At 39.3% G+C, this 18,089-nt stretch overlaps 1 protein-coding gene across 1 annotated transcript in view; it reads right to left on the reverse strand.

The window, feature by feature from the left end:
- Nucleotides 1-18,089, reverse strand: part of LOC129250612 (zinc finger protein 2-like) — a 186,514-nt gene that overhangs the window by 133,825 nt on the left and 34,600 nt on the right. The window lies entirely within an intron of this gene.

Raw genomic sequence — 18,089 nt, forward strand, 5'->3', positions numbered from 1 at the left:
TGCGTTATAAATATTATATTTCAATGACATTCATGAAGAGTTGGGACGTGGTGGTCTATAATATAGATAATAATAATACGGCGGCTGCAGTAGCCGAATGGGTTGGTGCATGACTACCATTCGGAATTCACAGAGAGAACGTAGGTTCGAATCTCGGTGAAACACCAAAATTAAGAAAAACATTTTTCCAATAGCGGTCGCCCCTCGGCAGGCAATGGCAAACCTCCGATTGTATTTCAGCTATGAAAAAGCTCCTCATAAAAATTTCTGCCGCTCGGAGTCGGCTTGTAACTGAAGGTCCCTCCATTTGTGGAGCAAAATTAAGACACACACCACAAGGAGGAGGAACTCGGCCAAACACCCAAAAAGGGTGTACGCGCCAATCATATAATACATATATACCTATACATAGTATGGATGTTATAATGTTATATGCAGATGACATAGTGATAAATGGAGATGAAGTTGACGTGTTACAAAGTATGATAAAGAAGTTAGAGATTTACTGCAACAATTGGAATATGAAGGTGAATTTAGAGAAATCAGCAATAATAGTGTTTGGCCAGAGTGGAAAATTATCGCGTCGGAAAAATAGCACTTTGAAGGTGTAAATATAACAACTACAAGTGAGTATTGCTATCTGGGAGTAGTACTAACCCCTAAAATTCCATGCTGTTGGAAACGAAGCACATCTATACCCTTGCACTACATCTAAATTATACACAAAGAATACTCTTTGAGTACATCAATAAAATATCTACTACGACATATACGAGTACTGACACTGAAAGTATTGCGAAACATATTCTGGGCTGTATCAGTTAATAAAATAGGATGAGATTACAGAAATTTAAGCCCAAATGTTTGGAAAGGACGAAAAGAAACGCTTATAATGATGAGGAAAGATAAAGTTCGACATAGAATAAGGGAACGATCCCAAAAAAGTGCAGAAATAATATATAATATAAACATTTATACTTCAACATAGGAAAAACTTACTTCAATGATAAAATTGGTAGGTACAAAATATCCATAATATTTAAAGCAAGATACAATCTTGAAATTAAATGGTATATAAAGAGTGGTTAAGTTTCAAGGGCCGGTGTTGATTTTGAATAAAATACAATTGTTTTAGGAAATTATTATCATTTCTCTTTATTATGATATTATTGGTATGGAGCGTACGGAACAAAATATTGGCCAAATGGCCGCCACGACCTCGGCAGCACACCTACATGCGATGGTCCAAATTTTCGATGACGCTGAGGCATAATTGAGCTTCCATGTGCCGAATTATCTCATCCTTTAGCTCTTGAATTGTTGCTGGCTTATCGACGTACACCTTTTCTTTCAAATAACCCCAAAGAAAGAAGTCCAACGGTGTCAAATCATATGCTCTTGGCGGCCAATTGACATCGCCGCGACTAAAAGTCAGTGCAGAGCACCCATGGAGATTCAACAGTGGGAAATTAATTCTTGCAATTTATATTGACGATGGAATCATAGCAGCGCAGTCAACTGAAGGACTTTGTAAACTGATCGATAGTCTCACGAAAGACTTCGACATTAAAGTTTTTGAATCGATATTTTACTTCGACATGGGAGTTGTCAGGAAATCTGGGAAAAGTTTTATTCGACAAAAAGCATACGCAACAAAATTGTTAGAACGATTCGGGATGATCGTCGCCAAGTCTGTCACAACTCCAGCAGAAGGTGCAGTACCCATATCGAGAAGCTGTTGGATCTCTTATGTATTTGTCTGCAGTGACACTGCCTTATCTAACTTATGTAGTGTCTTATACAAGTCGTTTTCTGGACACATTTTCAGATATCTGTGAGGGACTCTCAATATTTTATTCGAAAAAGTTAATAATTTGTCTTTGACCTACTTCGGACTTTGCTGGTGATTTGGGGACACGGCGATCAACTGGAGGTTATGTAATTATGTTATGCGGCGGTCTTATTTCGTGATCATTAAAAATTCAGCATGTTTTGCACTCTCAACAACCGAAGCTGAGTACATCGCCGCTTGGGAGTAAGTAAAAGAGCTAATTTTTTATATATTCTTTAATTATTTGTTTAAAAATTCTATTTTTTAGTATGTAAGAAAATATTGTGAACTGTAAATATAAAGAAAGAACTATTCTATTCATTTTCCGGTTGTGCCCATTATTGAGGGCGCAGTGGTATCACCTGCAGTTAAAAAAAAATGTACCACTTATGCCGCCGACATGAAATATATATATATATATATATATATATATGTGACAAATGGCAACCCTGCGACAAGGAGCAGAAGTCACATGAGTGAACAAGCGAGTTGTTTTTAGTTGTGAAGCAGCCGTAAAACGAAGAAGTCTATTATTACTTGGTATAAACTACAAATTTTACAATTATTACCATTAAATGAAATAAAAGGATTACAATTACTTATTCTTCTTTTTACATGGGGGCTCAACCTCTGAACAAAACACTAGGAAAAAGTCGAAGCATGAGAATGTTCGAGAATGTCTGTATGTAGATCAAACAAAAAAAGTGTTGAAGTTGAAAAAAGTGGGAAGCCGCAAGCAACAAAAAAGAGTCTAGAAGAAGGGGAAGAAGACGATTCGAAGCTGAAGTCAGCAGCAAACATTTCAGTGGAAGTTGAAAAAATTAGTTTAAAGTTGATAGAGTCTGAAGATTTTAACGTGAACAATATGCAGTCAACATCAAGTGTATGCAGTAATTCGGCCAATTCAGTTGAATTTCTCGAAATTTTAAGAATTCTAGAGGCCAATAGGAGCCTAACAGTTGAACAATTTGCAAAAATTATACCAGATTATGACGGTATAACAGTTCCAATCAGAACGTGGCTGGAGAATTTCAACGAAAATGCTTCTGAGTACGATTTAACAGAAAAACAAAAGTATGTGAATGCGAGAAATAAGATGAGAGGAACAGCCAAATTGTTCCTCGAAACGGTCAGAGTCTCAAACTATGAAGCTTTATGTAAAGCACTAGTCGAAGAGTTTGGCGTGATACTTAGCAGTGCCGACGTTCATCAGAAGTTGATACAACGGAAAAAGAGAAATGAAGAGAAATTTCACGAGTACGTACTTCAAATGATGAAGCTAGCAGCTTTAGGAACGGTGGAAGATGAATCAATCATTCGATATATCGTGGATGGTCTAAAGGTACGTGACGACTTGAAATACCATTTATATAGCGCCAAAACTTTTAAAGAGCTGCGAGATCGTTTCGAAGTTATACAGCAGATTGGCCTCTGATGACGCTCCAGCATGCTTGTCGGGTGCTTGACGCTAATATCCAAAATTTTTGATTTTCATCAAGCAAAAGCCGACAACAATAATATGTGACACGAAGCAAGTACGAGTATCACCCGACACGCACACATATAAGCCTGCTGGACAAGCATGCTGGAGCGTCACCAGAGGCCAGATGAGCGGCAATCAAATCAACAACCTGGTAGAGCAAAACCAAAACTACGCGAAGCCAGCGCAGAAGGGCAGAGACGGCGGCAGCGAACTGCGTGGAGTTTCGAAACAACATTGTTTCAACTGCGGGTCAACTTCACACGTACGGTCACAATGCGAAGCAGAGACAAAATGCTTCAAGTGCAATGGTAGTGGACATATTGCAAAAAATTGTGACAAATCGAACGGGAAGAGGACAGTAAGCATAATAATGAATGACAAGAGAAACAAGAGAATGCAGATCAACAACAAATATTTTCGATGTCTGATTGATACTGGCGCACATGTATCGCTGATGCAGCAAACTGTGTATGAGAAACATTTTGGCAATTTGGAATTGAGTAAATGTTCTGCGAAATTGTATGGTTTGGGAAATAAACAACTACGGTTAAAGGTGCACTCAAAGCAGAAGTTTTGGTGGATAAGATAAAATCCGATCATGCATTCCTTGTTATAGCTGACAGCAAAATAAGTTGCGAGGTGATTGTGGGCTACGATTTCATTCAGCAATTCCAATTGGAAATTGGTCAGAAGCTCGATGAGACATTTCAGTGTGTATACAATGTTGTAGAATCGGGGCACGAAATTGACGTTGCATCACAGTACAGAGAAGTTGTATTCAAATTAATCAATAATTATAAACCGGTTGCTAACCCTGCTGTACACCCTATTCAATTAAAAATAGTAACAAAGGGAAATCTATTAAACTTTAATGAGAGTCCAACTCGAATGTCTGGAGCAGAGCGTGCCGTTGTTAAAAAGCAAATTGAGGAATGGTTAGAAAACGGTACAGTGCGCGAATCCACTGCAAATACCTGTGGGCAAAAAGTAAGGTGAATTTGGTTGTAAAATGAAAAATCTTTATTTATTCTTGTAAATCAATTTCATCCCCTTTGAAATAATCCCCTCTCGATGAAATACTCTTATGCAAACGATTTTTCTAATCCCCGATTTTTTTTATCTCCTCAATCGACTCGAAATGCGTTCCCCGGAGTGGTCTCTTGAGTTTTGGGAATAGCCAGAAGTCACACGGAGCCAAATCAGGCGAATACGGTGGTTGCGAGACGATATGCGTGGAATTTTTGGCGAAATGGTCATGAAGAACCAGTGCAGTGTGAGACGGTGTATTATCGTGATGCAAAAACCAAGAGTTGTTGGCCCATAATTCTGGTCTTTTTAGACGAATTGCTTCACGTAAACGACGCATAAACCTCAAATAATATTCCTTATTAACAGTTTGGCCAGGTGGAAGGAATTCATAGTGCACCACACCACGAAAATCGAAAAAAACTGTCATCATGACCTTTATTTTTGAACGACTTTGACGTGCTCTTTTCGGTCTGGCCTCGCCTTTAGCACGATATTCGCTTGATTGGTCGGTTGTTTCAGGGTCGTAAGCATAAATCCAAGTCTCATCTCCCGTAATGATGCATTTGGGCTTTTCCTGATAGTCTGAAAGCATTGTTTCTCACACATCAACGCGACGACTTTTTTCCAAGAAATTGAGATTTTTCGGTACCAAACGAGATTTGACTTTTCGTAGGCCCAAATGGTCTTTTCAAATGGTTTTCACAGATCCTTCTGATATTCCGATCATATCAGTAAGGTCTTTAACAGTCAACCGACGATTTTTGAGCACTAACTCCTTCACTTTATTGACGTGTTGGTCATCTGTTGACGTCGATGGTCGTCCGGAGCGCTTCAAGTCATCAACACGCTCTCGACCCTCTTTGAAGTCTTTGTACACTTATAAACATTTTTCTGCGACATGGTCGAATCACCAAATACCTTCTGCAACATGCTAAACGTTTCCGCAGTCGAAATTTCATTCCGCAAACAAAATTTGATGGCACTTCTCTGCTCAATCAAATCAGACATTGTAAAAATCGAAAAATGCACTCTTGGCGTTTGGTAAACACAAGCGTAAATATATTACTGATAATGACATTCACATGAAAGTTGGTCCAGATGTTATTAACAGTGCTGCCAACTCATGAAAAAAATAACTAGAGCGAAATTTTAATCCCGCGAAGTTTGACAAATAAATTCACCTTACTTTTTGCCCACAGTAGTATAGCTAGCAAAGTCGTCCTAGCAAAAAAGAAAGATGGCGATTATCGTGTTTGCATTTGGGGGTGAAGTGTACATTGCTTCTTGGGGGAATGCACACAGAGGCGTATGGCAGTTGTGCCAGTAGCCTAAAGACCAACCATTGTGGCAGAACGCCACTCCTGCACAAAAATGGCGGATCTAGAGAGGCATAACTCGAAAAAACCCGTAATCCTAGGTGTAATTCGAACCGTGCCTATAGGATGAATGGCACTACGTAAGTGTATCTTATAACGGTGACACACAGCATTGACGAGGCAAAAGAGTTGGCTCAAAAACCAGCTGATCTGAAGCGACAACGCTCCAGCAGCACCACGCCAAAGCAAAGCTCCCCTAAACGTGCCAATTTACAGGGGAGCTCCAGCGTTGGAAAAAAGGCAGGAGAGACTACCGAAACGGAAGGACCAAAGGCAGCAGTGCCTAATCCAGAAGTCAAGGTAGACTCACTGACTATCCCACTACAGTATGGTCGACGGAAAGACTAACGGCCATACAACATGCTATACTGGAGGCGATAAGGAAAAAGCAGACTGGCGCTGCAAAGCCCAAATTTAATAGCTGCACCTTTCGCCCAGGATATATAGTTATATCATGCGGCTGCGATATACGGCTAATTGGCTAAAGGAAGTAGTTCCTAAGCTGAAGCCGTGGAAAGATGCACAGCTGAAGATTGTGCAGGAGGCGGACATACCGCGCCCACAAATCTTCGTTGGTCACTTTCCAGAATTGGACAGCCCCTCAACTGAGGATATAATTAGCCTCCTTGACGGCCAAAACGAGGGCCTCAACACCAATGACTGGCGGGTGCTCAACAGCGTGCGCAAGGATACTGTGGTAGAAATTACCATTGCTATTGACCCAATCTCCGCAGAAGTCATAAAGACTTCCAACAACTGGTTGAACTACGGGTTCGGTAAAACCCAACTTCGGCCAAAATCTAAAGGCCCGATTGATCCGCCTAAGGTTACCGAACAGGACCCTGACCCCTCGGCGAAACAAAGCTCTAAGGAGGCGGGAACTTTGACTCCAACGGCTTCAATAGCCCAGGACGATAAGGCCAGCTGCTCCAGACACGAGCCAGAAAAGCCAACAACATCTGGCACATGGCGCCATAACGTGGCCGAGGGTATCCGCATGCGACCCCCGCTGCAGGCTGATAAAAAAGCGCACAGCCACAACAAGGATCGAAGGGGGGATCAGATGTCCGCTGAGGAAGCAGTCCTGCTGAAAAGCAACCGAGGCAAGAAAAAGGCAGCCATTGCCAAACGAAGGATCACTAGATGACCTGGCCTAAGCGTAAACCCTACAACACCAGAAGGCAACTCGGATGCCTTCAAATAAATCTTCATCACGCAAAAGCAGCCTCGGACGTGCTTACGAGGAGATTTAACCAAGAACTCTTGGATGTAGCTTTCATTCAAGAACCATGGGTACGTAAAGGAGTCATTCAGGGACTCCAGAGCGCAAACGGTAAGTTGATATATGCTGCCAACAAAGACCGACCCAGAGCGGCGTTGTTAATAAATAATCAACTAACCTTTATCCCAATATCACAGTTCATTACAGAAGACCTGGTGGCGATTTGGGTAAAAGTGCCAACGAGCAAAGGTGAGCATGAGGTAGTACTTGCCTCCGCCTACCTTCCAGGAGATGAGGTCACTGCTCCAACAAGAGAGGTTATAGCCCTGGTGGAATGTTGTCAGCAAAAACGTCTCCGGTGGATCCTCTGCTGTGACGCAAATGCGCACCACACAGCGTGGGGAAGCACAGACATCAATCCAAGAGGTGAGTACCTTATTGAATTTCTACTTAGGTATAATATATCTATCCTAAACCGAGGCAACGAACCTACATTCATTAATGCAATCAGAGGTGAAGTCATTGACATCACTCTCTCTAGCCATAATGTTTTGTCCGAAGTCTCAAATTGGCATGTGTCAGAGGAAACATCTATGTCGGATCACAGACATATTAGATTCGATATAGGTGCAACCAAACCACAAATGACAATTTACAGAAACCCCAGAAAAACTAACTGGGACTACTTTCACTTCTATTTAGAACAAAGTGTTAACTGCTCTAAGCGTCACATTCAGCTTATATCTGAGCTGGAGTTCGAATCGAACGAACTACATTCAAACATAATATCTGCGTTTCACGAAAGTTGTCCAGTAAAAGTAAAAAAGCCACAAAAAAATGTTCCTTGGTGGAATAGTACACTTTCCAACCTGCGTAAAAAAACAAGAACCCTATGGAATAGAGCTAAAGCAATGGGGGACTGGTCCTCCTACTCAACAGCCCTAACCAACTACAACAAAGAATTGAGGAAATCTAAAAGGGCTACTTGGAGGAATCACTGTGAAAAGATTTGTAGTCTTCCGGATGCTATTCGTATCCAAAAAGCCCTACTAAAAGATCACTCAAACGGCATTAGTACCCTGAAAAAGCCAGACGGAAGCTACACAAGGAATCCAGAGGAAACCAGTCAACTTCTGCTGGACACTCACTTCCCTGGATCACTTGTGCTAGACGAGATCTCTGTACCGGCAGAAACTATTACATCTGCGGGTGCTGAGAACTTAAAACTAGCAAACAAGCTATTCCATGAAAAGCGGGTACAATGGGCGATATCAACATTCAGCCCATACAAATCTCCTGGTCCTGATGGGATATTCTCCTGTCTTTTACAGCAGAGTGCACACCATATTATCCCTAATTTGACCAGACTATACAAAGCAAGCTTACTGCTAGGATATTTGCCTACAAAATGGGCTGAGGTTAAGGTCGTATTTATTCCAAAGGTAGGGGAAAAACCCGAACAATTGCCTAAATCATACAGACCAATTAGTCTCAGATCATTTTTCCTTAAAACAATGGAAAAGATAGTTGATCAGTATATTAGGGAATACAATCTAGCTAAATTCCCACTGCATCGACTTCAATTTGCCTATCAACAGGGAAAATCCACTGAGACTGCAATACACAGCCTGGTAACAGTTATTGAAAAGGCTATTGAGTCCAAACAGATAGCTCTATGTGCATTTATTGACATATCAAGAGCTTTTGATAACACCTCCTATGAGGCAATCTATAATGCCCTATATCTAAAGGAGGTACCTGAACCCATCACTAGATGGATAATATTCATGCTGAAATCTAGGACGATCAGCACCGAACTAGGAGGAACAATCAAATCTATCAAAGCCACAAGAGGTTGCCCTCAAGGTGGCGTACTCTCTCCTCTTCTGTGGACTCTAGTTATAGATGAACTTCTCCACAAACTGAATAACCTAGGATTTCACACTCAGGGTTACGCTGATGACCTAGTAGTTTACGTATTAGGGTGGCATGAGGAAACCATTTCGGATCGCATGCAGCAAGCCCTTACAATAATAAACAAATGGTGCACGGAAAAAGGGCTCTCCATCAACCCATCCAAAACAACACTTGTACCGTTTACTAGGAGAAAGAACATAAATCTCAAATGTCCGACCTTTAATAGAACAACACTTGAACTCTCGACAGAAGCGAACTATCTTGGCGTTAGTCTTGACAAAACGCTTACGTGGAACTCCCATATTGAGAGAGTTACTTCAAAAGCCACAAGGGCATTCTTTGCCTGTACAAGGCTTTTTGGTAAGACATGGGGACAGAGCCCTAGAATGACCTTCTGGACATTCACCACAGTTGTAAAACCCATAGTCACTTATGCATCCTTAGCATGGTGGCCCAAGGTCAAGCAAAGAAAGGCGGCAAACGAATTAAGCAAACTGCATCGCCTGGTATGTGTTGGTATTACAGGGGCTATGAAAACGTGTCCCACGGATGCATTGGGTGTGCTCCTGAACATACCACCGCTTCCAATTCTAATTGAAAGGGAAGCTCGCTCGAGTGCCTTAAGACTAAAAGGTATATCTGAACTTAAAAGTGGGGATATGAAAGGACATTTAAAGATCTTAGAAGGCTTCCTACATAGTCCCATTCTTCATAGGGATGATATACTATCACCCAAACCAATATTTTTCAGGAACTTCCAAGTTATAACCAATGAACGAACAGACTGGAGAACTAACTCTATCACCTTCAAACCTGGCTCCCAGCTATGGTTTACTGATGGGTCCAAATTGGAAAATGGTAGAACAGGGGCAGGAATCAATGGGCCCAAATTCAAAAAATCGATTCCGATGGGATCCTACCCAACAATATTCCAGGCAGAAATACATGCCATTGAAATATGTGTGAGAGAATGCCTTAGAAGGAAAATGAGAGATACTCACATCTACATACTTTCAGATAGCCAAGCGGCTTTAAAAGCCCTTCTATCAACAACCATCACCTCTAAATTGGTAAACGATTGCCTAAACCTCCTAAACACGTTAGGGAACCTCAACACAGTAATACTATGTTGGATTCCGGGACATGAAGGACATGAGGGAAATGAAATGGCTGACGACCTTGCAAAACAAGGAGCAAATATGCAACTTACTGCTCCTGAGCCTTTCTGTGGACTGACAAAAGGCCACATTAATGAATTCCTTAGGAAATGGGAGGAAAGAAAACTTGCCGCACACTGGCTAAACTGTGCCGGTCAGCGTCAAGCCAAACTATTCCTAAGTCCCACCAAAGGAATATCTGACAAACTTCTCTCACTAAACAGAGTAGATCTGCGTTTTTTAACTGGATACCTTACAGGTCACTGCAGCCTGAGGTACCATCTAAACAATATTGGTCTATCTGAGACCAATGTCTGCCGCTTTTGCGAAATGGACATAGAAAGCTCAGAACATGTGCTTTGTGAGTGTCCTGCGTTGGGCAGACAAAGACTTCACCACCTTGGTGGTATCGTAGTATCTCCATGCAATCTTTGGAACAACAAACCCAAAACTGTGCTAAAATTTCTAAAAAGCCTAAAACTCTAGGGTTACAAAATAGGCCTTTCACAATAGATCAGCTCTAGTCGCAGTGCGTAATGGCCTTCTAATAATAATAATAATCGTGTTTGCATAGACTTTAAGAAACTGAATGCCAGTGTGTTAAAAGACCGATTCCCTGTACCGATTATTGACGAGGTTTTAGAGAAAATGCAGTCAGCTAGATTGTTTTCGGTGATGGACCTGAAAAATGGTTTTTTCCACGTCCCTATCGAAGAAAGTAGCCAAAAGTACACGGCATTCGTTACGAAAGAGGGTTTATATGAATTTACTTGGGCACCATTTGGTTTCTGCAACTCACCTGCGGTGTTCGTTCGGTACGTTATGCATATTTTTCAGCAGCTTATAAACGAGGGAATAATGGAAATGTATGTAGACGACATAGTAGTTTTTGGTCAAACAAGCGATGAATGCCTTACAAATGTGCGAAAAGTGTTCCAAACAGCAGAGCCTTACGTCTTGCAAATTAAATGGGCTAAGTGTAAGTTCTTAAGAGATAAAATTAGCCTCTTGGGGCACGAAATTCAGAATGGCAACATATGGCCAGGTAAAGATAAAATAAAAGCTGCTAAAAATTTTCCTGTGTCGAAAAATATTAGAGGAGTTCAAGCGTTTTTAGGATTAACTGGATATTTTAAAAAGTTTATCCAAAATTATGCAAGTAAAGCTAGGTCACTAACGCAGTTATTGAAAAAAGATGCAGCATTTGTAATGGGTGTCACAGAACAGCAAGCAGAAAGCCAAAAAAGATGTGCCACGTGAAGTAGTTCTGTGGCTCATGCACTTACAAGATTTTGACTTTAATATTGAGCATCGTTCAGCAGATAGAATGAAACACGTAGATACCGGTTATGGTAATCGAGTCACACATAAAAGCAAAAATTCGTAAAGCGCAGCAAAATGATGAACATCTGAAGGCAGTAACTGCAGTTCTCGAACAGAAACCTTACGCTGACTATGTTTTGAAAAACGGAGTTTTATTTAAACAATTAAAGGGCCTAGAACTGCTCGTTGTACCACGAAGTATGGAAAAAGAAATTATAAGAAATGTTCATAACTTCGGCCATTTCAGCACACAAAAAACGATTCACGTAATTCAACAAGATTATTTTATACCGCATCTCGAAAAAAAGGTAACGCAGCATATTTCGAATTGTATTGAGTGCATAGTACATAATCGAAAGTTGGGAAAGCAAGAGGACTTTCTGCATTGTATTGACAAGGGTGACTCTCCACTGTCTACTATCCATATAGACCATTTGGAAATTTTAGATCCTACGGCGAAGAATTATAAGTATATTGTTGCTATTGTTGATGGATTTTCGAAATTTGTTTGGATATTTCCGACAAAGTCAACGGACGCAGAGGAAGCAGTAAAGCATTTAAAAACATGGACTACAACATTTGGGAATCCGCAACGAATTGTGAGCGACAGAGGATCAAATTTATTTAAAGATTTCTGCAAGGAAAGTAAAATCGAGCATATTGTAATAACAACGGGTGTCCCGAGGGGCAACGGACAAATTGAACGCGTCAATAGGGTTATACTTTCTATGTTGGCAAAATTGTCAGCTAATAATTCAGCCAAATGGTATAATTATACAGCGATGGTGCAAAAAGCGATTAACGCACATGTTCATACAACGACAAAATTTACACCTTACGAAATTATGTTTGGTGTAAAAATGAGAAACGAAATGTCTGCCGACATAATTAAATTGCTCCAAGATGAAATGTTGGTCGCATTCCAAGAGGATCAGAACAAACTAAGAGAGGAGGCTCGAATCAATATCCAAGCCGCCCAAGAAGTGTATAAACGAAATTTCGACAGGAGGCGTAAAAGTAGTCAGGGATATCAAAAGGCGGATTTGGTGGCAATAAAAGTAACACAGTTTTCAGATAAAAAGTTGGGGAACAAGTTCATCGGGCCTTATAGCGTGGTCAAAGATAAAGGTAATGGGCGGTACGAGGTTGAAAAAGCAGTCGATTTCGTTAGACCGCACCTTACTTCTACCAGCGTCGACAATATAAAGCTTTGGGCGCATTATACAGCTGAGAACGAGATGTCATCTGGGACAGATGACGAACAGGATGACCGAATGTGACAAATGGCAACTCTGCGACAAGGAGCAGAAGTCACATGAGTGAACAAGCGAGTTGTTTTTAGTTTTGAAGCAGCCGTAAAGCGAAGAAGTCTATTATTACTTACTATAAACTACAAATTTTACAATTATTACCATTAAATGAAATAAAAGGATTACAATTACTTATTCTTCATTTTTACATATATATATATAATTCGCCCTTATACCCTTCATTTGGTATATGGCCGAGCTCTTCCTCCGATTTGTGGTGCTCGTCTTGATGTTTTTTTTTCCATAATTGGAGGGATCTACAGTTCTACGCCGCCTCCGAACGGCAGATGGGTTTTTATGAGGAGCTTTTTCATGATGTTCAAGATTTTACTGTGGAATATACACGGCTACTACAATAATTACACGCAACTCGAACATTTCTTAAAAGAACATTTACCTAGTTTCATCTCCCTTCAAGAGACTCACATTGCCTCTGACAAGTCAGAAGCTGTTCCGCATCAATATCAAAGCTACTTTCATAATCTGCCACAAAATGCAACCAAGAAGCAAAGTATTACAGTTTTGATAAAGAAATCCATATCCCACAGACAACTCGCTCTTACTTCAAATATAGCCACAATTGCAATAGAAATTTCAGTACCTTTCAAATTCACTATGATAACACTTTACATACCACCTACACAAAATATCTCATGCGCTGAGCTTAGATACATCTTGCGATCAGTAACCACTCCAATCATAATAGTGGGCGACTTTAACGCATGGAGTCCTCTTTGGGGCTCTGCCCTTACCAACAACAGAGGTACAGTTGTAGAAGATTTGATTCTACCGGAAAATCTTATTCTAGTGAACGATAACAAACCAACACACTTTTCCACACACAAAACTCTTGCCACTGTAGTTCTGACAATCTCTTCCTCCAATATTGCCCCAAAACTAACTACAAAAACCCTCCCTCACCTGCACCGTAGCGACCACTTTCCTATCCTTAGTGTATTCTCCTCCTATTTACAAAAAAAAAACCAAATTTTTTAACAGATAGAACGAATTGGGAAAAGTTTCGACTTGTTGCTAACAGTTTATGCAATAATGTGCCGGATTCCGATAATATCAACAAAGAAGTTGCCACAGTTACAAAAATAATCCGCACCTCAGCTTAACTATCTATCCCAAAATCCACTAATAATATCTTTTCAAAAACGGTGCCATACTGGTCTGCTGAGCTAGCTAAATTAAGAAACGAAAAACGTTTCTACTGGACAGAATAAAAGCGAATAAGATCTAACTATAATCTTATACTGTATAAAAAGGCAAATGCTGTATTTCGAATGATATCAAAGCAATCTAAAAGGGAATATTTACATAAATTTACCGAATCTATCAATCACAAAACAAATCCAAGAGGCTTAGTCTGACATCAAAAGGCTGTCTGGTATTTACCCTCAATCCACCCCAATTACCAAAAATAACCCTAATAGACCCATCGTCAACGCCAAAGAATTATCAAAGTACTTTGCATCTTATTGGTCCGAATACTCGCACGACTCAAATTTCCATTCGAGTTTCATTTCAGATCAACACAAATACTTAAAAAATTCCAATAATAGTTCTTATACAATATCAAATATCACTGGCTGCGAGATTGTATACAATGAAATAGAATCCACTTTATCTTCACTGTCTGGCAAAACCCCTGGGGCAGACAAAATATCCTACCCCATGCTTCAACATCTACCTTTGTGTCTAAAGATTAGATTACTTAAATTATACAACAATATTCCCAATCAAGGTATTTATCCGCAAGCGTGGAGAAATGCAGTTATTATTCCCATTCTAAAGCCAGGAAATACTGCAACGGAAATTTCAGGGTTCAGACCCTACTTAACTGTTTGGGCAAACTATTCGAAAAAATAATAGTCAAGCGCATTTCATGGTATGCTTTGAACAACAACTATATAAGTCCACAGCAAGTAGCTTTCAAAGAAGGTCAGGGCACTATTGATGCCTTGATCTTATTCGAAAACTACGCTTCTATTGCTCTTTCCAATAGAAACCACATCCTAAGCATAGACTTCGAGAAGGTCTTCGATCGTGTCGGAGGCCATATTGTCCTACGGCAGTTGGAAAAATGGAACCTTAGCGGTAAAATACTTAAAATTATACAGGCCTGCATACAGTACAGTCTACTCTGCTGAATTAATTGCTATCATGTCGGCTGTTAATATAATTAGAAATAAAAAAGGTAAATTTGCAATTTGCTCCGATTCACTTTCATCTCTCGACGCCATATCCAATATCAAAAACAATGATTACTATCCCAGTTCTATCCGTAGTATTTTACAAACAAAATACCCAAATATTTTACTGATAACGAACCCAAATATTTTACTGGGTAACGAATTTGCTGATAGCAAAGATAAATACGCCACCATAGCTCCTGTATTAACAACTACTAATCTAAATGTTAATGATATAGCTGAATTTCTCAAGAAAAAATTCATAAAACAATATAAATCTGAGACTTGGCAAAAATGCTCAACTTGGTACAAAGCGCAAAATGTTAAAAAGCTTGATTTAAGCAACCTTCTAAAACACGCTAACCTTTCACTTTCTATTCACTTGGGCCATTCAAAATTAACCCATAATCACCTTATCGACAGCAATACCCCCAGAACATGTCAGTTTTGTAACTCCGCCCCGATCTCCATTAATCACGTTATGTCCGAATGTTATCCCTTCAACTCACTAAGAAACCATATATTCCATAACACCGATCCCATTCAATGCATTTCCAACCCCACAATCGATAATATTAAACAAATTATAGCTTTCTTAAAAATATCAAAATTATATTGCGAAATTTAAACAAACATGTCGAATAAATATATTATATCTCCTAATTTATAATGAAATTCTAAACGACGCATAAGCACTTAGTATTAAGCATTAATTAAGCACTAATTTTACATCATAAGAAGAAGCTGAAGGCCTTAGCAGCCATAGCTTTCCTAACTAGGCTTATAATTTTAATTATAAGCTTCAGTTTGTAATAATAATAATAATACAGGCCTTTCTCACTAATCGCAGATTTGTGTCCAAAGTAAATAATACCTTTTCAGACTTTTTTGTTCTGCACAACGGTATCCCCCAGGGCTCTCCCTCTCTGTTGTTTTATTTATAACTGCTTTCAATGAAATTAGCCAAATTATTAATAAATATAAAAATGTTTCTTACATATGCCATGCTGACGATTTACTATTGTGTTCTCAAATTAATGACCAAAACATCATCAAACAAGATTTCATTAATATAGTCAGATAGTATGACCAAGTGCTTAGGTCCGAATCATCGGGTGCCAACGTATCTATGATATTAATAACTGCAAAAACTTCCATATTTGTCGGAAAGACAAATGTAATTACTTTAGTTTAAGTTATAATAACATGCAAGTTGTAAATAGTGTTAACTTAAAGTTTTTGGATGTAATTTTTGACAAAAAATTAACTTTCAAAGAACATTGTACATATTTAAGAAAACAACTGGCTGCTAGGCTTAATATTATCAAATATTTGTCGTCTAAGCACTGTTTAATTAACTCTTCAACGCCAATAAATGTAACCAGGGCACTCATATTATCGAAGATAGACTATGGATTTCCCATTTATGGTAACTGTGCGAAAAGGAACATAAAACTAATTTACTCAGCTTACCACACGGCTGTAAGCAGAAGCATCCGTGCTATGCCTAAATCGCCAATCAAATTTATACTGACGGAAGCCGGCCTCCCCACAATTGAAGAGAGATTCACGACGAATACGAAGAAACTTGTACCTAAGCTATTTCTTTGCAACAACAGCGCTTTATATGAAGCAGTGAGATTGGTATCACTTCCGCTTCACTTCGCCAAAATGTACTGTTTCCCCGTGGTTGATGAAAGAGGCTAATTTTATATTAAACCTAGCGAAATATAGTAAAAATCACACCAATGCTACTGTTTACCAACGTCTTTTTACAGAAGTCACAACTCCTCTACTTCCCGAATGGAGCTTGATTTTCACTGATGAGTCAAAAAAAAGCGATCACATAAGCCCCACAGGCCATGCAGGCATAAGAGGGAACAACCTAGCGGACGAACGGGCTAAGCTTGCTGGGAAAGAACCACTAATAACTTTCGACTATATTTCGAAACAAGACGTATACAAATTTATAAACCACAGACACTATAATGCACAAATGGTCAATTAGGGGATCCTCTTCCCATCAATATATCGTAAATAATCCAAACAGGATAAAACCAAACTACCCATTAAATTGCCGTTGCAACGATATCAAATCATTTGTCCGCCTTCGTCTAGAGCACACATTCATACGTTTTAAATGGTTCCAGCCCTCCATGCTGCCAACACAGGCATTCACCATCTTTAACAATCTGCCACCTACTCGACGACTGCCCACATTTTGAACAAATCAGGAAAAGTATCTTCCGAAACTAAAGACCTTCTACATTGTTAAGAACTACTTCCTCAGAAAATATATCAAAAATATCGGAATTTCTAGTTAAATTAGGATTAAAAAATTTATTTGATGTTTGCTCCTCTAACATAGTTACTATAGTTTTACCATAGTCTTAATTAACTAAGTTTTCTAGTCTCCTTTTACATGTAAGACCTTTAAGCTAACTATCTGTTACTTTTATATCAGCGAGCCGAAGGTCTTGGCAGCCAGTGCTCCTTTTTTACGTGTAAGAATAATTGTATTATTATATAACGTCTGTAAATAAATAAATAAAATACACACATTGTCATGTGGACTGTGTGTGGGTTCGGCAGATGACACGCTTGTTTACCTATCAATGGAATAAGCAATTTAGGAATTTCCCATAGTCCCTATTCAACTGGTTCGTTAGCTACTCCTATCGATAGTTCTATAGGCCTAAAAATATCAATTACTAAAACTTGGTAATTCTTTTTTCGAAGCTTTTATATTATTTTATATTAATAAACCAAACCACGTTTGTAGTGATGATTGTTTATCCCATGATTAGAGTTCACGGCTCTAGATCATAAATAATAAGCAACATATTAGACAACTGAAGTGCGTGACTACGGTAGACTCCATCAAAAGAAAGATCAGTAAAAATTTGCATTGAAATTAATTGAGTTGAGCATATGACAAACATAGGTTTATCGAATTTTGAGCCGTATGTTCGTAGATTGTTTTATACAAGTTGACTGCGCATTCTTATTGATTCTCACTTGTGATCGATCGAGAGAGTGAGAGTTTCACCTCTTCGGAAAGAGTGTGAAAATAAACTGTTTTGTGGATGTAGGAGATGCCTCCTTTGATTTATACCTACATCTTGATGGACATCTGGCCGATGGTCCAAGCCTTTCATTTATGCTATTAGAGTACGAAAATCGCTATATTGGGGCCATTATAAATATAAAACAGGTTGGTCTGCCAAAAAAAATTGTTGTTCT

The sequence above is a fragment of the Anastrepha obliqua genome, chromosome 6 (genome assembly GCF_027943255.1).
Source record: "Anastrepha obliqua isolate idAnaObli1 chromosome 6, idAnaObli1_1.0, whole genome shotgun sequence".
Lineage (NCBI taxonomy): Eukaryota > Metazoa > Arthropoda > Insecta > Diptera > Tephritidae > Anastrepha > Anastrepha obliqua.